The 23,937-nt window shown below is 43.6% G+C and overlaps 1 pseudogene; it reads left to right on the forward strand.

Annotated features, from left to right (window-relative positions):
• Positions 1 to 6,214: 6,214 nt before the first annotated feature.
• Positions 6,215 to 6,973, forward strand: Prune2-ps1 (prune homolog 2 with BCH domain, pseudogene 1; annotated as a pseudogene).
• Positions 6,974 to 23,937: the final 16,964 nt, after the last annotated feature.

The following is a 23,937-nucleotide window of genomic DNA, read 5'->3' on the forward strand; positions in this document are numbered from 1 at the left end:
GTGCAAATGTGTGCACTTGCATGTGGAGGGCCAAAGTTGAGGTTGAATATCTTCCTTAATCACTCTCTACTTTATTATCGAGTCAGGGTCTCTTACTGAACCTAAAGCCTGGAGATCCAGCTAGTCCCTCACTAGTTAGCATGGCTCAGGGATCCTGTGTCTCTACCTCTGGAATGCTAGAATTAGAGGTGGCCTCCATGTCTACCTTGCTTTTATGTGGCTCTGGGGATCCTAATTGTAGTCCATTTGCTTCTATGCAAGCATTTGAACAATGAGTCATCTCCCTAGCCCCACCCCCATTCTTTGAATTTAGGGTTTCACACTGGCCTGGAACTTGGCAAGCAGTCTAGGCCAGCTGGCCAGTGTGCCCCAGATCTGCCTCTCTTCACTTACTCAGCACTTCATTTACCAACTGCCTTTTGTACATGGGTTCTGGGGATTAAACTCAGGTTCCCATTCTTGTGATCCCAACAATGGCAAGACGGGAGGTGGAGACAGGAGACTGGCCAGGTAGCCTAGTACTCATATTGTGACTCATAACCATATGTAACTACAGTTCCAGAAGATCCAATTCCTTCGATGACCCCTAGGGGCTCTTGCACTAATGTGGTGTGCATTCATAAACTCAGGTATATATACATACACATAAGATAAAATCAAATACATATTTAAAAAATATAAGAAATATCAATACTAGATTTTGAAGTATCAGCAATTATTACTGCCGTGGAACAAGCCTACATCTTTTATAAAGAGCCTTTCTGTGCTTAGAAGTGTGTCAGACATCTGGAGAAAAAGTCAGTAGGGAGAAAAAGGTGGTTTCTATTTGTAAGGACTTGGTAGTGTTGTTGAGGAAACCTATGAGGTTTTCTTTGTTACAGAAAACCTTCCCAAACTTGTCTACTTGGGGCATTGTCTCCCCATTTTATGGTGACTCCATTTAAATTCCTTTTATATGTGTAAATATTTTAGAAATCTTCTACAGTAGTAGGTTTGCATATGAGTTTTTTTTATTGGTTATTTTATTCATTTACATTTCAAATGTTATACCCCTTCCCAATTTTCCCTCTGCTAACCCACTATACCATGGTCGCTTTCCTTGCTTCTATGAGGGTTCTCCCTGACTCACCCACCCACTCCTGCCTCCCTGCCCTAGCATTCCCCTACACCAGAGCATCGGGCCTCCCCAGGACCAAGGACTTCCCCTCCCAGTGATGCCCAACAAGGTCATCCTCTACTACATATGCAGCTGGAGCCGTGGGTCTCTCCATGTGTACTCTTTGGTTGATGGTTTAGTCCCTGGGAGCTCTGGGAGTCTGGTTGGTTAATATTGTTCTCCCTATGGGGTTGCAAAAACCTTCAGCTCCTTTAGTCCTTCCCCTAATCCCTCCACTGGGGTTTCCATGCTCAGTCTGATGGTTGACTGTGAGCATCCACATCTGAATTTGTCAGACTCTGGCAGAGCCTCTCAGGGACAGCTATACCAGGCTCCGGTCAGCAAGCACTTCTTGGCATCAGCAATAGTGTCTGGGTTTAGTGGCTGCAGATGGGATGGATCCGTAGGTGGGGCAGTCCCTGGATGACATTTCCGTCAGTCTCTGCTTCACTCTTTGTCTCTGTATTTTCTTTAAACAGGAGCAATTCTGGATTGATATTTTTGAGGTGGATGGCCCCATCTTCCAACTAGGAAGAGTGCCTAACCCCTGGATATGGTCTCTATAGGTTCTCTCTCCCCTTTGTTGAGTAGTTAAGCTAATGCCATCCCTGTTGGGTCCTGGGAACCTCTTGCACTCCTGGCATCTGGGACTTTGTAGTGGCTACCCCCAGTTCTTCATCCCCCACTGCTGCATACCTCTGTTCAATTTTCTGACTCTCTGTATTTCTCCCCCATCTCCTTCCACACCTGATCCTGACCCCCTTTTCCCTTCCCCTTCTCTCCCCCCCCCAAGCCCCTCGCTTCCTCTACCTCCCTTGATTATTTTGTTCCCCCTTCTAAGTAGGACTGAAGCATCTACACTTTGGTTTTCCTTCTTCTTGGGCTTCATATGGTTTATGAGTTGTATCGTGGGTATTCTGAGCTTTTTGGCTAATATCCACTCATCAGTGAGTACATACCATGTGTGTGTGTGTGTGTGTGTGTGTGTGTGTGTGTGTGTGTGTGTGTGTGACTGAGTTACCTCACTCAGGATGATATTTTCTAGTTCCATCCATTTGCCTGCGAATTTTATGAAGTCACTGTTTTTAACAGCCGAGTAGTACTCCATTGTGTAGATGTACCAAATTTTCTGTATCCATTTCTCTGTTGAGGGACATCTGGGTTCTTTCCAGATTCTGGCTATTATAAATAAGGCTGCTATGAACAGAGTGGAGTATTTGTCCTTGCTATATGTTAGAGCCTCTTTTGGGTATCTGCCCAGGAGTGGTATAGCTGGATCCTCAGGTAGTACTATGTCCAATTTTCTGAGGAACCGCCAGACTAGACTGATTTCCAGAGTGGTTGTACCAGCTTGCAATCCCACCCACAATGGGCACATCCCCAGGGCAATAGTGATTAAAAAAATACATGGTATTGGTACAGAGACAGGCAGGTAGATCGATGGAATAGAATTGAAGATCTAGAAATAAACCCACACATCTATGTTCACCTGATCTTTGATAAAGAAGCCCAAACCATCCAGTGGAAAAAAAGACAGCATATTCAACAAATAGTGCTGGTTCAAGTGGCAGTTGGCATGTAGAAGAATGCAAATTGATCTATTCTTATCTCTTCGCACAAAGCTCTTGTCCAAGTGAATCAAGGACCTCCACATAAAAACAGATACACTGAAACTAATAGAAGAGAGAGTGGGAAAGAGAGAACACATTGACCCAGGGGAAAATTTCCTGAACAGAACACCAATGGCTCAGGCTCTAAGACCAACTATACACAAATCGGACCTTATAAAACTGTAAAGCTTCTGTAAGGCAAAGGACACTATCAATAGGACAAAACAATAACCCACAGATTGGAAAAAGATCTTTACCAACCCTACCTCTGATATAGGGCTAATATCCAATATATACAAAGAACTCCAGAGAACCAAATAACCCTATTAAAAATGTGGTACAGGGCTAAACAAAGAATTCTCACCCGAGGAATCTCAAATGACCAAGAAGCACCTAAAGAGGTGTTCAATATTCTTAGTCATCAGGGAAATGCAAAGCAAAAAGATCCTGAGATTCCACCTCACACCAGTCAGAATGCATATGACTTTTTACTTTTTTTCTTTTTCTTTTTCTTTCTTTCTTTTTTTTTTTCTAGAGCTGGGGACCGAACCCAGGGCCTTGAGCTTGCTAGGCAAGCGCTCTACCACTGAGCTAAATCCCCAACCCCCTCTTCAGCTCTTATACATGAAGCACATCTGTGTAAAGTATAGGAGCCAACATCCATGGATAAGGGAGAACATGCAATGTTTATCTCTGGGTCTGGGTTACCTCACTCAGGATGATTGTTTCCTGCTCCATCCATTTGCTTGACGCTTTCATAATTTCATTTTTTAACAGCTGAATACTATTTTATTGTGTAAGTGTGCCATATTTTCATTATCTATCCTTCAGTTGATGAAGGTGGCTGTTTCCCGTTTTTGAGTATAATGAATAGAGCAGCAGTGGGTGTGGATGAGCAATCGTCTCTAGAGTAAGATGGATGGGCCTTACAGAATTAGGTCGTAGAAGCTGCAACTCAAGTGTCAGCCTGTGCCAGAGTCCCAGGCATTTGCATCTGGTCCAGTTATGCAGCTTCCCTGTATCTGCAGTGTGATGTGAGACTGTTGGGTGAGGATCCTAGGTACACAGTGCATGCTATTGATCATGACCATAACTTCATAAAGTAAAAGTGGTGTGCTTTGAATGTAAAGTGCTCTCGGCAGCTTCGTGAGTTTCAATGCTTGGTCCCTGGTGGGTGCTGTATATGGGGAGGTTGTGGGAACTTTCAGAGCTGCACCTAACTGAAGGAGGTGAGTCACTGAACATGCTGATGGGTGGAGGCTTTGTCCTGTCTGTGCCAGCTTTTGCTGGATCTCCCTTTGCTTCTTGACCCATAGAAGATTTAACAAGCAGAGTCCCAAGTTCACTCTGCCACATCTTCCTTGCTGGGCTGGACTGTATCCCCTTGAACAGTGAGCCAAAGTGAATCCTTCCTTAAGTCATTTCTGTCAGGTATTTTATTCCTTCCACAAACGGCTTTTTAGTGTCTTTTTTTAAAAAATTATTATTTTGATAAAACACAGTGTTTTCAGTGGTCTAAAATTTGAAAAATTAATCAAAATGTGCTTTGTTCCTCACTCCCCCAACTCGCTAATGAGTGACAGAACTTCCAGCCTGGAAGTGGCTGGTGTGCTTGTGAAGACTGTCATGTGTGAAGTGTTTATTGTATTGAGTCTAAGGGAGACAGCCAAGCAGCCTGGCAGCTGCGGGAACTTAATGGAGATGGAGCTCTCTGGGGAGACTTCAGTGCCTCCTGGAGCTGGCATCACGGGCAGCATGGGGGGCATTTGTGGCTGGCTCCTGGGCAATGGGGACAGCAGCAGGAAGGAGTTTTGGCTGTCACCTGCCCTGTCTGTGGGCACTGCAGGAAGTCCACTGGGTGTGGAGAGGAAGCAGTGAGAATTGCTGGAAGTCTAGATCCTGATAATGCCCTGGGGTGGTGAGATGAGCGTTGGCCTTGCCTGCCAGTGAGTTCCTGTGCTGGGAGCGGAACAAGAAGAGGCAGTGAGACCCCTGTGCTACCCACTGGGAAACTGGTGTCTACAGGTCCCTCTCCTTCCGGGTCTGGCAGAGTTCCTGAAGCAGAGGTGGTGGTAATTCTGTCAGGTATTGGGAAGGTTTCAGCCTCAGAGCTTTCTGACCAGCCACACAGACATAGCACACTCCAGGGTCACATTAACAAAGACAGATGTGATGTCAGTGAATGATTTCTCTTAAGAGTACACAAAATAACATCAAGCCCCATGGTAAGTTTTGTGTTTGGAAATACTCTGTGTGGAAGCTATTCTGTGTTACTTGGAATGAACCAGCTGTTGTAACATTGAGGACCTGGCTAACTAGACCTTTCCAAGGAGCAGAGCACAGTTCCAAAGTGAATTACACTTTATTGGTTTCCTGAGACACTGGGTTCTAACTAATGATTAGAGAACTATTCCCACTGTGGTTCCCTAAAACGTCTTATCTACAACTCAACCTAGCACTGCCTAGAATCTGGCCCTAGAAGCAAGTATCAGCAGGCAGCATATGCAAAAGAGAAGATTCAATTTGGGAAATTTTTTTATCTTGTTTGTATTTGAAATAGAATCTAACTATATAGCCCAGGTTGGCCACCAAGTCCTCATGTAGTCCAGGCTAGTCTTGATCTTATAATGGATTCTCCCGTGTCAGTCTCCCAAGTACTGTGCTTACAGATGTGCACCACCACAGCTGGCTGGGGAATTTTGATTTTAAATGTAACGAAGCTTACTTTACCTAGAACTCTAGATACTGACTGACACATACCCCAGTTTCTAGTGAAGTATATTCAGAACTCAAGGCTTTGGTGTTGTCCACTGTGCCCTGGGGAGTCCTGTTTGTACTAGACACAGCCGTTTCAATGACATAGTCCTTTGGAAACAGAGGGGTAATGGTGTATAAAGTCCTGGTGATCTCAGACCTTAGCAGAAAATTTTTAGCTTCACCTATTTCCATAATTGTTTTTGAAAAATCTTTCCTAGTGTGGTCCTCCCTAGAATGCAAATATTTCTCTATTTGTTAACCAGCATCTGGGCCTACCTACCTAAGGATGAAGATATGAATTCATGCAAAAGATGGAGACAGAGACAATACAAAAGGGCAAGGTGTTAGAGCCCTAAACATCTTTAACCATTGATGCATACATTCTTTTTCATGGCTGTACTCTCTGCTTTTGTGCAGTCCCGGGCAGAGTTCTCATCAGATTCTTGTCTGGGAAAGACACCCGCCCCTAAGCTAAATTTATCAATCCCTACAACACCAGTTTTACTTTTTGTGACTTTGGTTACCTATGGTTAGGAAGTATTTAAATATGAAAGTCTAGAAACAAACAACTTATACCACGTGACCAGAAAATGGAGCTGAATCTGAATTGATGTTAACGGATCCAGAAGGGAGATGCTGGAGAATCAGAACTGCACATCCTTCTGGCCCTACCACCAGCAAACTGCCTCTCAACCTCAGAAAAACACTGGTGAGGGATGTAGGAATGGGTATTACCTACCAAGAGGGCATTCTGAGTCCTAGGGCCTGACCCTCCTGATTCTCTGGATCTCAAAGGCAGTCGCCCTTGGAGAATCAAGCTCACAGCCCCAAATGTCGACCTTTCTTTGGATCAAAGTGGAGATTCTAGTCTCTCCGACGATAACCTAGACACTCCAGATGAGATTGAAATCAACATGGATGAACTTGATTCCTGTTGAAGCAGATTCTTTTGAGTAAGTACACTGACCATGAAGATCCCAAGGCCAACAAAATCTCTGGTTAAGAATCAGAGTCTATTCCAGAGTAAACAGCCAAAGAAGAACGAGAAGACAGCTGGCTATGGAAGACAGTGGTGATAGGAGATCAGGACCAACGGATTGGCATGAAGGTCATTGATCACCATAGGAGAGTCATTTCTCGTGGAGATATGTAATAAGTACTTTAGAGCAGATGGTACACATGATCGTGTACTCGGATGGTATGACTCCAAGGCTGGATGAAGAAACGCTACCAGATGATTGGCAGGTGGTTGTGCAAGAATTCAAAGTCATTTGTCATTGTCCAGCCATCTTGGTTCATCAGAATGATCCTTGCGGTGAGTCTGCCATTAATAAGTCTTTTAAAAATGAACACAGAGACCTGCCTATCACCATGCCATGTGGTGCTGGTGGGAAATACACCCAAAGATCTGCCTGTCGCCACATGGCACAGGCAGGCTGTAAACACATAGAGGTACACCTGCTGTCATGCCATTTGGCCCAGGAGGAAGAGGACACCCAGAGACCCACCTATAACCATGCCACACAGAAGGTGGGCAGACTGGAGACCCCTAGAGGCTGACTTGTTACCATGCCAGGAGGTTACCCAGAGGTCTGTCAGCTGTGTGGCCAGCCTGCACTACAATATGGAAATGCGTGTGGTGGACAGATGGGAGACAAAGTGGAGCAGTTGGAGTATTATGAAGAGAGATGGAACTGGAGACAGAGTGGAGAGGAACAACCTGCCTCGAGTAGCCAGCCTAAGACCACCATGAAGTCCCAGCCTGTGCTGCCGCTGAGGGCCATGTCCGAGTTGGTACCTATGCAGCAGCAGGGGTCGGTTTCACTGTCCAGTGCCTATATTACCATTAGGGACCATGGGGACATTCCTGGTGTGGGAAGCTGCCTAGGACCATGTAGTTGTCCAAGGACTTTGCAGAACTGGCCCTGCCCTACATGGGCTGCCGCACTCTGGAGAGCTGGCCCCGTCTCTCAGCAGTGGCAGCACTCAGGAGAGCACCCCCTGCCCCCCGGGCAGCATGGTATAGAACTGGTCCTGGTTTCAGGGTAAGGATGAGCCAGCCCTAAGGGTGAAAGCAAGGGACAGCTGACCCTGCCAGTCCTCTGCTGTGAAGTGGCACGGGCTCAGAGGTGGTGCCTCCTGTACGGGGGATGAGCTGCTTTGTTTTCTTTGGGGGGTGGTTTGCAAGGGTGGAGGGTGGCTATGAGGAGACAGGGAGCTGAGTGGGATTGGGGTGTGTGATGTAACTCACAAAGAGTCAATAAAACCTTTTAAAAACTGCTAAAATGATTTATGCATTTTAATCATGTATCATTGTTCTCAGCATGAAGAAATCATACGCCACTTTGATTCATCCCACCAAACACTTAAATCATCTCTTTGTCCAGCGTATCGAGAATGTATATGCTACCTTCCTTCAGTGTTCTTTGTCATCCCGCTTAACAGACTAGCTCACAGGACAGTTCTTTTGTTAAATAAACCTTATTTTACTTTATAATGACCCCAGCATTCCAGAATACCAACTGATGATTTCATTTCAGGATATTATTATAGTTGTCATCCTTGGTTATTATTGTTGTTATACTTATAGTTTGTCTTGGACATGTGTATGGGGTGGGGGAAATAGTATAGGTTTTGGTTCTCTGTTATCTTGCAGAATTGATGGAGCACACTTTGCACCAGTGAAGGCAGAGAACTAGATTCATTTCCTTGTAGCGGTGTGTGAATGTGACAGCAGCTGTGTCTTCCACCCATCAGCACCTCTCGCTTTGTGGTAAGTCGCTGTCTTCACAATGTAATCACAGGAGTGATGGTCCCTGACTTTTGACCTGTTCTGTGGGTTAGAAGCGAGTCATAGGTCCCAGACTTGTTCACCAATGTGGAATTACATAAGGTGTGACTCTCAAGGAATTACATAAGGTGTGACTCTCAAGGAATTACATAAGGTGTGGCTCTTGGGCCCTTTTAAAGGTGAATCTGCCCTAGAACCTTTCTACAATCCTGACTGAGACATTATTTTTCTTTGACAGAACTGAAATCAGATTAATCCAGACATTTCCTTATATTCTGTGTGGCAGGGATATACAATAGCTTTTGTGGGATAAGTTGCATGTACCTGTTCATGTGGGCATGCATGTAGAGGCTACAGGTCAACATTGGATGTCTTTTACTGCTCCCTTCCTTACTTTTTGGGACAAGTCTCACACTGAACCTGGAGCTTGTGGATTAGTCTAGGCCAGCTGGCGGAGTATGTCCGGGCATCAGCCTGGCTCTGTTCTTCACCCTCGACCCCAGCACTGGGGTGACACACACGGCAGCGGCGGGGTTACTGCAGCATTGACCTTTTACATGGGTTCTAGGTTTTGGACTCAGGTCCCCGTGCCTGAGAGGGAAACCCTTGACAAGCTAAGCCATGTTCCCAGCCCTGCTAGATTTGTTTTGCTATTTAATTATCTATTTTTAAAATTTAGATTGTACCTTCTTGCTCAAGTTCTCTCACCTCCACATTTTTAAACAGAAAAGTAAGGATGACACCATCTGACAATCTTTACAGTTACTCCTGTGGCTCTCCAGGCAGGCCCTGGTTAATGCTGTCTGTCTGTCTGTCTGTCTGTCTGTCTGTCTGTCTGTCTGTCTGGGCAGCCTTTGGCAAATGGCCCCATTACACTAAACTTTGGTGTCTTCCCTCACATGCAAAATGGGGATAAAAAGGCTCGCTAAAGCAAGCTTTGGCCACCTTATTAAGGCTCCAGTGACTCCCCCATGCCCCAAAATGGATTCTAATTCTTTACCCAGAAGATCTCTCTGCTCCCCTCTCTGTTCATTCTTTCCCAGTCAGCATGTCAACTACGTAGCCCCCACTCAATGGCTTCGTCACCCAGCTCTTCTTACAGTCTGTATCGCTTGAGTCCCTCAAGGGTTAACAAGACCACAATGGCTTTCTAGACCTCTGCGTCTTCCTCACTCTGCCTTTCTTGCTCCACAGCAGAGATCATCTGAATCTTTTCAGAAACATGTGAGCATTTACCCTTATGCCCTCAGGCAGCGTGCCAGGTTCTGGGAGGCAGAGTCCTCGCTCCCCTACTCCTCCGCACTCTGCCTGACAGGGTTGCTGGGTGAAATGGCCTCATTTTGTAACATGCATGTACATTAGATATACAACATAGCTGTAACATGCATGTACATTAGATATACAACATAGCTGTAACATGCATGTACATTAGATATACAACATAGCTGTAACATGCATGTACATTAGATATACAACATAGCTGTAACATGCATATACATTAGATATACAACATAGCTGTGCTATGTAGATAGGCACAGCTCCTGAGAGATGGTCTAAACATAAAGACAGAGGACAGTATGAAAAAATATCAAAACAGTTTAATACTCAAAGAACACACCACTGGGATTCCAGACAGAATGAACAGAGTATGGATTCTGAATTTGCTCTTAACCACTAACATCTTTACCTTTTCTCTTGTTTTTCATCATTATTATTATCATTATTATTATTATTATTATTATTATTTAATCTTCTTTTACAGTCCAGTCGTTATCACCCTCCCTGTCCACCTTCTGAGTGTTCCTCATCCCATTCCTCCTCCACTTCTAAGAGGATGTCCCCAACCCCACCCCACTAGACCTCCCCACTCCCTGGGCCTCAAGTCTTTCCAGGATTAGGTGCTTCTTCTCTTACAGAGGCCAGACTCAACCGTCCTCTGCTGTACATGTGTCAGGGGCCTCATATCCGCTGGTGAATGCTGCCTGGCTGGTGTGGCTCAGTGTCTGAGAGATCTCAGGGGTCTGGGTCAGTTGAGACTATTGTCTTCCTATGGGGCTGGCCTTCTCCTCAGCTTCTTCTAGCTTTTCCCTAACTCAACCACAGGAGCCCGGGCTTCTGTCCATTGTTGGGTGCAAATATCTTTATCTGACTCTTTCAGCTGCTTGTTGGGCCTCTTGGAGGCAGCCATGCTAGGTTCCCGTCTGTAAACACACCATAGCCTTAGTAAGACTGTCAGGTCTTGGGGCCTCCCCTTGAGCTGGATCCCAATTTGGGCCTGTCACTAGACCTTCTTTCCCTCAGTCTCTTCTCCATTTTTGTCCCTGTAGTTCTTTCACACAGGAACGATTCTGGGTCAAAGTTTTTGACTGTGGGATAGCAACCCCATCCCTCCACTTGATGCCATGTCTTTCTGCTAGAAGTGGACTCTAAAAGTTTCTACCCACCACTGTAGGGCATTTCATCTAAGGTCTCTCTCTCCCTTTGAGTCCCGAGAGGCTCTCACCTCCCAGGTCTCTGGTACATTCCGAGGTTGCCTGTTTCCATTTTTTTGTCCCTAAGGAAGAGAAAATGTTACCTTTAAGCAGGATCTCAGTGTATAGCCATGGCTAGTTTGGGACTCTTTATGACGACCAGGCTGGCCTTGAATTTGCAGTCATCCTCCTGCCTCTGTCTTCTGAGTAATGGAATTGCAGGCAGCTGTACCTTGCCTCAGTTTTTAACTTTATTTTTTCTTTTTGTTAGTTCTTACAGGAAAGATTAAGGAGATTTGTGGCAGAGACACTGCAGTTTTTGTTTGGCACACAAGTCCATTGAATTGAAATTATATAAAAATCTATTGGGGATGTTATTGGAGATTCGTGTCCCTAAAAGAATGGAGGGAATGCCTCTATTAGATCAACATTAATAGAGGCATCAAAAAATAAAAGCTATTCTTAGGGTTGGGCAGCTGCTGTAAAGCGATTGCCACAGAAAAAGGAGGAGGACCTGAGTTGGACTCCAAGTGCTCAATATAAAAGCAGCAGAGTATGCCTTGCCAGTCACTTCAGCTCTGGGGAAGACAAAACTGCAGGATGCCAGGGGCTGGCTGCTCATCTAGCCTAGCCAAACCACTCCAGTTCAGTGAAAGACTCTGACTCAAAAAATAAGAGGGAGAGTAACAACACACACACACACACACACACACACACACACACACACAAATGAAACTATTCTCATCGGTACACATTCATCTAAATAACCAAAAAATAATACCAACTTATTGAAATCAATTTGGGACATTTAGAGAGTCAGTTGAAAATAATCATTTTAATCATTTTATTTTTTTTTCCAAAGGGTTGAAACGAACTGCTTCTGCAGTAATAAGAAATAAGCAATAAATTATTATTATTATTATTATTATTATTATTATTATTATTATTATTATTATTATTATTATTATTATTATTATTATTATTGACTTGAATTTGCTGCAGGGGTAAGGGAAAAGGTAATAAGTTACAAAACCCTTTGTCAGACACTGCCACCTGCTGGCCAACCTTCAAAGTGCAACTTCAGCCTCAACGCAACTAATTCATTGCTCCAAATTCCAGTTATTAAAACTCCTGTGAAACCTGAAATTAGCGTTACATTTGAACACTAATTAGTTGTGCATAAAATGAAAATCTATCAAAATTGTTCAATGCATTTTTGTGGTGCAAAAAGTACCAGTTTCTCTCTCTCCCCCATTAAAAATGTATTATGCCCATAATTTACCCGTCTGCATGGAGTTAAATCAGCAACATCTGACGGCCTGGAGGCCTACCCTACCCACGGCTTATTAGACGAGAGCTAAATTACTTTAATTTTCTTGGTCAAGTGAGACTCACCACACTTGTTCTTCACGCCATGTGGATGTAATGGAAGCTGACAAGGGAGACCCGAGTAGCTGCTGTTCAGCACAGGAAGCGTTGCTGAATGCAGAGCCAGGTGCTTCGGACTCTGTCGATTGCAGCTCAGGGCTTTGTGGATGTTCGGTAAACAGGAAACTGGGAAGGTCATTCCCATGGGAGCGCAGACTGGAGAGCAGAACCTGGGACTGTGACAAAGGACCTTGCAGGTTGCCCTTTAGAAAGAGCCAAGTGAGTTCTCTCAACTACCGCCCTCCTGTCCTTCCTGAGTTGAAAAGCAAATTCTCTTCCCATGAGATTAACGAGGTTTTGCTAACACTGTGTGTGATGCTGTGCCTGGAGTTAACTGTCCACAGTGCGTTCGTGAGCAGCCTTCTCGTTCAGTCTAGCGTTCCCGGAGTTACACTGGACTACACTGAAGTTACACTGGAGTTACACTGAGCCGCTGTGGCTCAGTAGTGTGAGTTCCCTCGCGCCCAGCTCCTCAGTGAGAGTAATGAGAGTGCCAGCTCCCTGCTCGGGGTTTCTTAACACAGAAATGAACATTTCTGTGAGCTTCCCCGATAATACATGGTTGTAGATCTCGTGTGACTATAAACATTTTTGTCCCCAAAGCATCCCTAAGCTTTCATGGGAATTTCTGAGTGATTGGGGAGAGGGCTGTCAGTGAGGTGCTTTTCTTGTAAACATGAGTTCTATCCTAGAACCCACATGGTGGGGCAAGCTTGTGACCCCAACCAGAGGTGGCAGAGAGAGGTGGACGTCTGAGGCTCACCAGCCATTCTAGCCTAATTGCCAAGCTCCCAGGATTCATGCTAATAGAGACACTAACCTAAAGAAGTCAGGAGAAGGCATTTCTGAGGGTGGTGTATACCCAGGACTGCCCTCTGCCCCGGATATGTACACACGTACACATACATGTGTGCACATCATTAAAGATCTGAATGGGGCACAGTGGTCGTGGGGATGAATGAAGGTGGGCAAAGTACAGAGTGCCTGACGCACATAGATGTTAACTTCTGTGAAAGGATCAGACTAGAGGTCAAAACGATTAGTGAAACAAGATGGTGACTATGATCTGGACCCGTGAATGAGCTACTTGTGGTCCACCGGGAGACCGGCAACCTCTTTCTCAGTTGGTCTCCGCCAGCTCCTGGAATTACCCTGCCGATGTCCTTGCCTGCTATGGAAACAACGGTGCTTCATTTGCCTGCAAGGAACTGGGCTGTGACCTCCCAATTCCTCAAGGTTTTAGCAGCAGCCCTTCACTACCAGCGGAATAAAATGCTTCTATGTCAACCAAGGGCTTGTAGCCCAGAATTTAGAGGGCACGTCTTCAGTTAAGTAACAGGGAGCCAAAGAACTCCCATAATGCTGAGGGAAGTGTATAAATACTCCTTTCCCATTCTGGAAAATAACTTACTTAAAAAGAAATTCAAAATATGCTGAATACGGTATATAGTGCATAGCAGAATCCATTATTGTGCATTATTAATGTATACTAATGAAACATTTTTAAAATAAAAAAGTACACTTTCACTGTTTGCTTGCTTGCTTCTTGAGATTGCTTTGCTGTCTTATAGCCCAGGCTGGGCTTGAACTCGCAGAGCTGAGGATGAGTTTGAATTTCTGATCCTCCTGCTTCTACCTTCTGAGTGCTGGGATTATAGGCAGAAGACATGTAGCTCTGAGAATTGAATCCAGTTTGCAGGCTAGACAAACATCTACCAACTGACCCACAATCCCAATCCTGAGCTAATTAAACATTAGTTGCTGCCAAAAATACATCCTTGTATTCAGTAAAGTACATGATAAAGAGTAAAAAAAGCAACAGGCTTGGGAATCTGAAAGTCTTCACTGTAAATTTTTCTTGGGTGATTTTAAGGTATGATCTTGGAGAATTAGAGATCTGCTGAAAATTCTAATTTTTATTCTGTAATATTCTAGTATGAATCCTGGCATTGCTAAGAGAGGCATTGAAATCACTAAGAGGATTCTGTGAAGAAAAGGGTCTTTCTCGAGGCACCTACGTGAGTGTGAAAGGAGATAGGAGTCAGTCCTGAGGCAGTCAGAGATAGGACAATCAGAGCCTGGGACCGGATTCTGCAAACTCCGGGTAGGTTTGTTCCTTGGACCCACGGAGACCTAGAGTCTCCATGGAGATCAACAGTCTCATCTAAAACTGCCCTGAATGCTGGTTGCCTCTATACAGCGTGGACAGCTTGCATGGGATGGTGGTCCTCCAATGGCAGATCCGCACTGTAACCTCTAGAACCTGTGGTTATGATCTCTCTTTAAAAGGCGTGAGGGCATGTGCATGGCGTGCATGGCAGGGGGGCGGGTACAGGGGTGTCCTTCCAGATATAGTGGCTGCAAATTCTTGGAATGAGGTCCTCCTGTATCGATCAGGTGAGCCCTAGATCAGTCACAACTGTCTTTTGTTATAAGAAGCACCGAAATAGACGCTGATGTAAAGAGGAATCAGAGGTTAGAGTTGCGAGGTCTTAAACATGTGATCGCCGAGGGTGGCTGATTCTCTTCTAGAGACTTACGGGGTGCCGTGATGACCGATGCCCTCATTTCAAACTTCTGGCCTCCTGAATAATCTCTGACAGAAGAATCTCTTTTGTTCTTGGAAGATACCCAGCTTGTGATAACTTATTACAGTAGCAACAGGATGTTGATCCACCCTGCCCAACTCTGCCCCATGTTTGCCTCTGTTCTAGATCCTTCCATTAGACCATGAAGCTCCCACTAGTCAGGAAATCCGGGGTGATTTCTGCTCTGTGTCCAGATACTGTAGCCAACTCCCCCCAGATTCTGTCTTCTGAGGTGGCTACCCTAAGGAGGAGGGCCAGACCTGACCGGTATTTTTGCTTCGATTGGGTGAAAAGAATCACAGTCAAGATACATAGGATGGAGGTTAGCACAGGAAGAGAAAACCTCCTAGGCATTTTAAGAGATTTAGTGGAGAGTTGGTGCACAGATGCAGGAGGGCTTAAGCAGCTAAATTCACCCACAAACACACTCTCCAGTTTTTGCCCGACATTAATGAAAGAAAAGGAGGGAGCTGGAAGTCATTAACATTTAGCACATGGACGAATGAACTAGGGTTTTCTGAGTGGGTTCAAGGTTACTCTTGGGAACGCCAGAGCTCAAGGACGGAGCCGCCTCCTGCTTCTTGGCTAAAATGTTACTGTTTAGACCCAATCACAGGGTTCGAGAGTAGATGGTCAAAAGACTCGGCTCTGAAGCTTCCCACTTTTCACTCCTACCTGCCTTCCAAGTCTGCCCTATGCTTCCTGTTAACAGAACCCAGCAGGAAAGCCCTGACAATGTCGATTGGGAGATTTATCTTGTGCATTACCACCGGACAGAATAGAATAAGCCGGGTTTAGATCTGAGAGATAACAGCTTAATTACTCATATAAATGATGATTGATTGTGCTTTGGGGCCCCACCATCGGCAAAATACAACAAGGATGAATTGTGAGCAGCCTTGTGCATATGTATAATAACTGAGTCATTTATGGCAATTTTCTGTTCCATGTCTTTCCTCCTCACTAGATTTCAAACACCACACATGGTGTATTTTCTCCCCGTGGTAGCCCCGGGGTCTTGCAAAGATTGTCAGAGCTGGCTGCTTCTAAACAGCTGTTAACTGGCTCCTGCTTTTCTGGGATTTTGTTTCTGTTGATTGATGCTTCTGCCTTGTAGTAAGGCGTCTTCTCTCCTCCCATAATTATGATATAACCCTTGTCTTTCATGCTGTTATTCCAGAGGTGGGGTGCTGAGTGAAGAGGCAGATTGGCAGGTGGCTGCTTGCAGTCCAAATTACTTCATTCAGCTGTCTGCTCCAGACGCCCCTCCCCCCATGTTGATGTGCTCACAGAATTACTTGTGTCACTTTGGTTTGGGAAATTCCTCTAGGTTTTTCTTTATGAAGTCTCAAAGAGGGGGGGATTTTCCTTCTGATATGTGACTCCTCCACCAGTAGCAGGAGACCCTGCCCAACACAGCTTCCAGAAACCTGAGGAGCTCTCCCAATTCCTGCCTAGGGACCTCCACTCAGGGAAGGCTGAACCCTGGGGCCTGGGGTAGCCCAGTCAGTAGCATGCTTGACTAAAAAGCATGAGGGCTTTAAGTTTAATCCTCAGAATATACCTTTAAAAGGTGTGTGCAGGGAGCACCCTAGGTTCCACACGGTCAAAGGAGAGAAGTAACTCACACCAGTTGTCCTCTGATCTCCACATGTGAACACACACACACACACACACACACACACACACACACACACACACACAGAGAGAGAGAGAGAGAGAGAGAGAGAGAGAGAGAGAGAGAGAGAGAGAGAGAGAGATCACTGGGGCTGGCTTGATGCTCAGTAAGTTATAGCACTTGCTGTGAAGCAAAAGAACCTGGATTCAAACAAATTCTTAGCACCTATGCAAAAAAGCCAGGCATGGATTTCAGTACCTATACCCCAATAGTGAGAGATGAACAGGGGAGCCTGGGACCACCATGGTGTAGCAGCTTTGCTGAAACTGTGAGTTTCTCATTCAGTGAGAGACCCTGATCCAAGGCAACAAGACAGAGAGTGATGGAGGAAGACACAACATTCTCTTCTGGCCTCTTCAAGGTAGGACACACACCCACACCCACACCCACACCCACACACATGTATATAAATATATGCACATACACACGTGTACATACATGCAATATACCACAAGAAAGAATTTCAGGATAAGACAGAATGAAGCCAAGTTAGCAAGTTTATTAGGTAGAGATAAGATACAATAAAGATGTCAAGGTGAGATGGAGACAGAGACAGAGAGATAGATAGAGCTAGAGCAAGAGTGAGAGAGAGAGAGTGAAAGAGAGAGAGAGAGAGAGAGAGAGAGAGAGAAACAGCATATACTCAAGACATAGATGCAAGTTTCTGAAGTGGAAACTTAAGGGTTCATTGGAAAGTCAGTTGTGTTAGACAGTGTTTTGCTGGGAAAAGCAGGTGAAGGAATGTTTTCCTGAAGCAGAAACAGGTGAAAGACTAAGGCATACTCATGAAGGAACAGTTCACTGAGGCAGACACAGGAGAAAGGATGTTCTGCTAAAGCAAGCATGTGAAAGGACATGTAATGAAGAATTCTTTGCTAATGACAAGCATGTATTGTTCTGCCTTATATTGCCTAATTGAGCTCCATTTGTCCAGACTCCATAGATGGAAATGCACCAAAAAACCTCTGGCGGTGTGCTGCAGTTTCTTGCTGCTTCCTCTCACTCAGGCTGATTGGCAGAGTGATGTCAGCTGAGACAGATGCATGTGCTGAGGCAAGACCTGTGGAGGACACATTCTGTTTGAAGGTAGTATATAGAGGACAGTGATAGAAGCTGAGCTTGGTTTGCTTATGGAGCTGGCTGTGCAACACTTGTTGGTCTCCAGGGTCCACTGAGAGAGGCACAACTGAGAACTTTTCCTGGTGTTCCTGTTGTCCCTGTCCCTCCTGCTGCTGACTCATGCTGAGGCTGAGGCCTGATTGTCTCTGCTGCTGATTCATGTTTGTTATCCTGACTCTACTGAGCTAGATTGCTGATATATCCATGCAGTGTTTGTGAGTGGATCACGCTGCCACTGCTAACCGGTGAACTAAGCTGCTGATTTCCAGACAACACGAATGGGAGTTGCTCCAACAAACCATTTCTAAACAGGTCCACTTCTTACGTATCCTCTTTTCTACTATTTCTCATAGGTGGTAGATTAAAGGGGAGGTTAAAGTGTTTAACAATCATTAAAAATAAGGATTGAAAAAATTAAGTTACAGGTTTCTCAAAAGAGTCAGTCATGCCTAAATGTTTGTGGCTTTTGAAATTGTGCTGCTAAAATAATGAATTTACAAAAAAAAAAGTCACCTTTCAAAATTAAGTAAAAACTGTGTGAACCAGTTTACTTATTTCTCTTGAGGAATTTTCTGTTATAAATAAAGTGGTTTATGAGGTTCATTGTTAAGATTTGGGGGATCTGCCATCCCAGTTGGTCTGCCTGTGACAGCCTGCAGAAGTGAGTTAGAGATTCCCCTGAGACCCATTATCTAGCTCTGGGCTCGCTCTTTGATACAGAGGAGCCTTGCAGGACCCCAAGAGCATCCTGTTTCCCCATAAAAAAGATGGGGACACCAGAACTAACCAGCTTAGAACCCTGACTGACCAATCCCATCCAGGTCGGATCCATCCACCAACCCAGTTGAGTCCAACTGGGAAACGGCCAGCAGAGTGGGGTCTGCCTGAGACACAGCCAGCAGTCAGTTAACTTCACCTCCGTCGTCTGGTCCACAGCAACCCTCACTTTCCTAAGAAGTCCTGCTACTATCAGGGTCATACAGTTAACACCAGGGAAAAATCAGATGCTTAAAGGACAGCATAAGGATATAATCAACAAGATGCAGGGCAATATGGCACCACCAGAGCCCAGCTATCCTGCTATAACAAATCTGGAAATCCTAATGAAACTGAAACTTAAGATGAGGATCTTCAATCCAATCTTATAAAGATGATAGAAGCCTTTAAAGGTAATACAGGAAAATACATCCAAACTGGTAGAAGCATTAAAAGAGGAAGCAAATAAATATAAAGAAATACAGGAAAATGCAATCAAATAGGTGAAGGATATGAATAAAACTTTAAGACCTGAAAAAGGAAATGGAAAGCAATAAAGAAAATACAAACTGAGCAATCCTGATTTAAAAAAGAAAAAAACTAGGAAAAGAAGAGGAATTATAGGTGGAAGCACTACCGACAGAATACAGGGATGGAAGAGTCTCAGGCGTAGAACATACAATAGAAGAAATCAATATATCAGTTGAAGAAAATGCAAAAAATCTAAAAAGTTCATAACACAAAAAATCTGGAAATCTGGGATGCCATGGAAAGTCAAAATCTAAGAATAATAGCAGTAGAAGAAGAAATTTCCAGTTCAAAGGCCCATAAAACATCTTCAACAAAATCATAGAAGAAAATTTCCCTAACCTAGGGAAAGAGGTGCCTGTAAAAGTACAATAAGCTTACACAACACCAAACAGATCAGTCCAGAAAAGAAAACCCTTCTGCTATATAATGATCAACACAATAAATATACAGGACAAAGAAAGAAATTTTAAAGCAACAAGGGAAAAGGGCAAAGTAACATGTAAAAGTGATATATCAGAATTATATTTAATTTCTTAGCTGCTACATTAAAAGCTAAAAGAGCCTGGATAGAGGTCTTGCAGACCCCAAGAGACCGCAGATGTTACCCCAGACTACTATACCCAGCAAGACTTTCAATCACTATAGATGAATAGCCCAAATTTGAAAAAGTTTGAACAGCTTTCCACTAACTCAGTCCTACAGAGAGTACTAGAAGGAAAAGCTCAACCCAATAAGGCTAACTACACTCGAGAAAACATAAGTAATTTTACTCCACTAAAACCAATAGAAAAAGAAACACACACACACACACACACACACACACACACACACACACACACACAATCACTCAACCATCACCAACATAAAAATAATAGCAAGTAACAATCATTGGTCATTATTATTATTTTTTTTTTTTTTTGGAGCTGGGGACCGAACCCAGGGCCTTGCGCTTGCTAGGCAATATTTCTCAATATCAATGGACTCATTCCCTAGTAAAAAAAATACACAGGCTAACAGAATGAATACATAAAAAGACTCTGTTATTCTGATGTATATAAGAATCTCAGCAACAAAGATAGTCATTATCTCAGTATAAAGGGCTGGAAAAAGGTTTTCCAAGCAGATGGATCCAAGAAACAAGCCATTCTAATATCTAATAAAGTAGACTTTTAACCAAAATCAATAATAAAAGAAAAAGAATACAGGAAAGTCACCTCATATTCACCAAAGGAAAAATCCACCAAGAGGACATCTTAATTCTGAACATCTATGCCCCAAATGCAAAGGCACCTACACTCATAAAAAAAATTACCAAAACTTAAATCACACATCAAACCCCACACATTAATAATGGGAGACCTCAACTCCCTACTCTCAGTAAAGGACAGGTTATTGAGACAGAAACTAAACATAGAAATAACAAAACTAACAGAGGTTATGATTCAGATAGACTGAATAGACATTTTTAGAACTGTTCACCTAAACACAAAAGAATATACCTTCTTCTCAGTACTTCACAGAACTTTTCTAAAATTGACCATATAAAACAGATACAAGAAGATTGAAGTCATGCCTTGTATCTTATCAGAGCAGCATGGTTTAAAGTTGGACTTCAACAACAACAGCAACAACAGAAACCCTGCATATTCTTGGAAACTGATCAACTCTACTCAATGATCACTGGATCAGAGAAGAAATAAAGAAATTAAAGACTTTGTAGAATTTAATAAAAATGAGACCAAACTATGGGACACTATGAAGGCAATGCTAAAAGGAAACTTCTTAGGACTAAGTACCTTCATAAAGAAATGAGAGAGTTTTTACAAATTAGTTAGCAAATCTGAAGGCTCTAGAGGAGGAAAAGAAGCAAACACATTCAGAAGGAGTAGATAGCAGGAAATAATAAAACTCAGGGCCAAAATCAATTAGAAACAAAGAGAGCAATACAAAGAACCAATGAAACCAAGAGCTGACTGGTTCTTTGAGATCAATGAGATAAACAAACACTTAGCCAAACTAAAAGGCAGAGAGACACTATCCAAATTATCAAAATCAGAAATGAAAAAGGTTGAGATAATAGACATTGAGGAAATTCAAAGAATTATTAGGTCTGACTTCAAAAGCCTGTACTCCCAAAAATTGGAAAATCTAAATGAAATTGTTAATTTTCTAGACAGATTTTAGACCAAAGCTAAATTAAGGTCAGGTAAGCAATCTGAAGAGTCCTATAGCCCCTAAGGAAATAAATCCAGTCATTAAAAGTCTCTCAATGGGCTGGAGAGATGGCTCAGTGGTTAAGAGCACTGACTGCCCTTCCAAGTGGTCCTGAGTTCAAATCCCAGCAACCACATGGTGGCTTACAACCACCTCTAATGAGATCTGATGTGCTCTTCTAGTGTGTCTGAAGACAGCTACAGTGTACTTGTATATAATAAATAAATAAATCTTTAATTTAAAAAAAGCCTCTCAAGAACAACAACAAAAAAGCCTGGGCCAGATGGTTTTAATAAGGAATTCTAGCAGACTTTCAAAGACAAGCCAATACTCCTCAAATTAGTCCACAAAATAGAAACAGAAGGAAAACTGTTAAACTCATTTTATAAAGTCATGGTGAACTTGATATCTAAATCACACAAAGAATCAACAAAGAAAGAATTTCAGACTAATTTCCCTTATGAACATTGATGCAAAAACACTCAATAAAGTACTTGCAAGCTTAATCCAAGAACACATTAAAGACATCATCCATCATGATCAATTGGACTTCATCCCAGGGATGCAGGGATGGTTCAATATATAAAAATCTCTGAACATAATCCACCTTAGAAACAAACTGAAAGAAAAAGCCATAGACGGATGGATGGGTGGATGGGTGGATGGATGGATGGATGAATGGGTGGGTGGATGAGTGGATGAATGGATGGATGGATGGATGGTGCAGAGCCCCTCAAGCCAAACCATGCTCCTTATTTTCTCTGGTCTTTTTATAGAAAGGTTCTTAGAAAATTACCTCATAGATTAAGTGTTACACAAAATGGGAGTTACAAAAGGATGTTGATATTAAGCTCAAAGCAGTTTTTCATTGTATGTGCTTACTATAAGCTCAAAGCAACAGTTTCACAAGGCTTTGTCTTATCATGTGCACACCTGTGGCTTCGTCCTTGAACCTGAATTCTTTTCCTTGAACACAAAATTTTCCAAGCCTATATCTTTTTGTATTGCAATATGAAATTTCATTGTGTTTCTTATTATGCAGCCTTTACTTACTATTCTGAGGAGTGGGCACATTCTACTCTTGATTTTAACTTAACATCTTTCTTTCTTTCTTTCTTTTTTTATTAACTTGAGTATTTCTTATTTACATTTCGAATGTTATTCCCTTTCCTGGTTTCTGGGCAAACATCCCCCTAACCCCTCCCCCTCCCCCTCTATATGGGTGTTCCCCTCACCACCCTCCCCCCATTACCGCCCTCCCCCCAACAATTATGTTCACTCGGGGTTCAGTCTTAGCAGGACCCAGGGCTTCCCCTTCCACTGGTGCTCTTACTAGGATATTCATTGCTACCTATGAGGTCAGAGTCCAGGGTCAGTCCATGTATAGTCTTTAGGTAGTGGCTTAGTCCCTGGAAGCTCTGGTTGGTTGGCATTGTTGTTCATATGGGGTCTCAAACCCCTTCAAGCTCTTTCAGTCCTTTCTCTGATTCCTTCAACGGGGGTCCCATTCTCAGTTCAGTGGTTTGCTGCTGGCATTCGCCTATGTATTTGCTGTATTCTGCCTGTGTCTCTCAGGAGAGATCTACATCCGGTTCCTGTTGGCCTGCACGTCTTTGCTTCATCCATCTGGTCTAATTGGGTGGCTGTATATGTATGGGCCACATGTGGGACAGGTCCTGAATGGGTGACTTAACATCTTTCTAGTGAACAACTAAAACCATCTTTTAAAGCTTTCTTCCTAAGATTATTTGAATCAAATCCAAAACTCTATAAAAGTCATTAATTCACCTAGATAGCATTAATTCATGAAAGTTCTTTATGCTGATCTGCAGCAAATCTGCCCAATAGAGGTGGGCTGATGCCCAGGAGTTTTTAGGGTCTGTGACAGGAAATGGTATATCAACTGCAAGAGGCAATCCTGAGGTGAAGTCTCTTTGGGACCTTACCTCTCAGAGCTCACCCATCTTAGACCATGCAAAAAGGTGGGTCCCCTCCAGGAAGGCCACCTGTTAGCCTTAGCCTTTCGTAGATGTCTTCTGATACTGGTGTGTATACAGACTGGTACAACCACTCTGGAGATCAATTTGGCGGTTTCTCAGAAGATTGGGGATAGTTCTACCCCAAGACCTAGCTATAGCACTCCTGGGCATATACCCCCAAAATGCTCCCCCGTTCCACAAGTACACTAGCTTTACATGTCCATTGCAGCTCTATTCATAATAACCAGAGCCTGGAAACAATGTACATGTCCCTCAACTGAAGAATAAAGAAAATGCAGTTTATCTACACAGTAAAACACTACTCTGCCATTAAAAACAAGGACAAATGTATAGAACTAGAAAACACCATCCTGAGTCAGATAACCCAGACACAAAAAGTGGTATGTATTCACTTATGGGTGGATATTAGACATAAAATGTATAAAGGATAACCGTGTTATAATCAAGAGATCCAAAGAAGCCACATAGTGAGGGCCCAAGGGAGGATAATTGAATCTTCCCCAGAAGGGGAGAGAAAATAGATATCAGAGGTAGATGGAAGGAGGGAACTGGATGGGAGGGGAGCAGGTGGGAGGGGATCATGTGTAGAGAGGACAGGGGAGGGAGAAGGGAATTGCCTGGAGGGCAGGAATCTCTAGCATGTGCCAGAGACCTGGGATGAGGGAAACCTCAGAGGGTCTATGGAGGCTGCTCTAGCTGAGACTCCTAACATTGGGGGGCTAAGGACTCTGAAGTGGCCTCTTCCTGTAGCCAGGCAGGACTAAGACAGAAACCCACCCACAAAACCTTTGACCCAAAATGTGACCTGCCTTCAAGATGTGCAGGGACACAGTTAGAG

This window comes from Rattus norvegicus, chromosome 4 (genome assembly GCF_036323735.1).
Source record: "Rattus norvegicus strain BN/NHsdMcwi chromosome 4, GRCr8, whole genome shotgun sequence".
Taxonomy (NCBI): domain Eukaryota; kingdom Metazoa; phylum Chordata; class Mammalia; order Rodentia; family Muridae; genus Rattus; species Rattus norvegicus.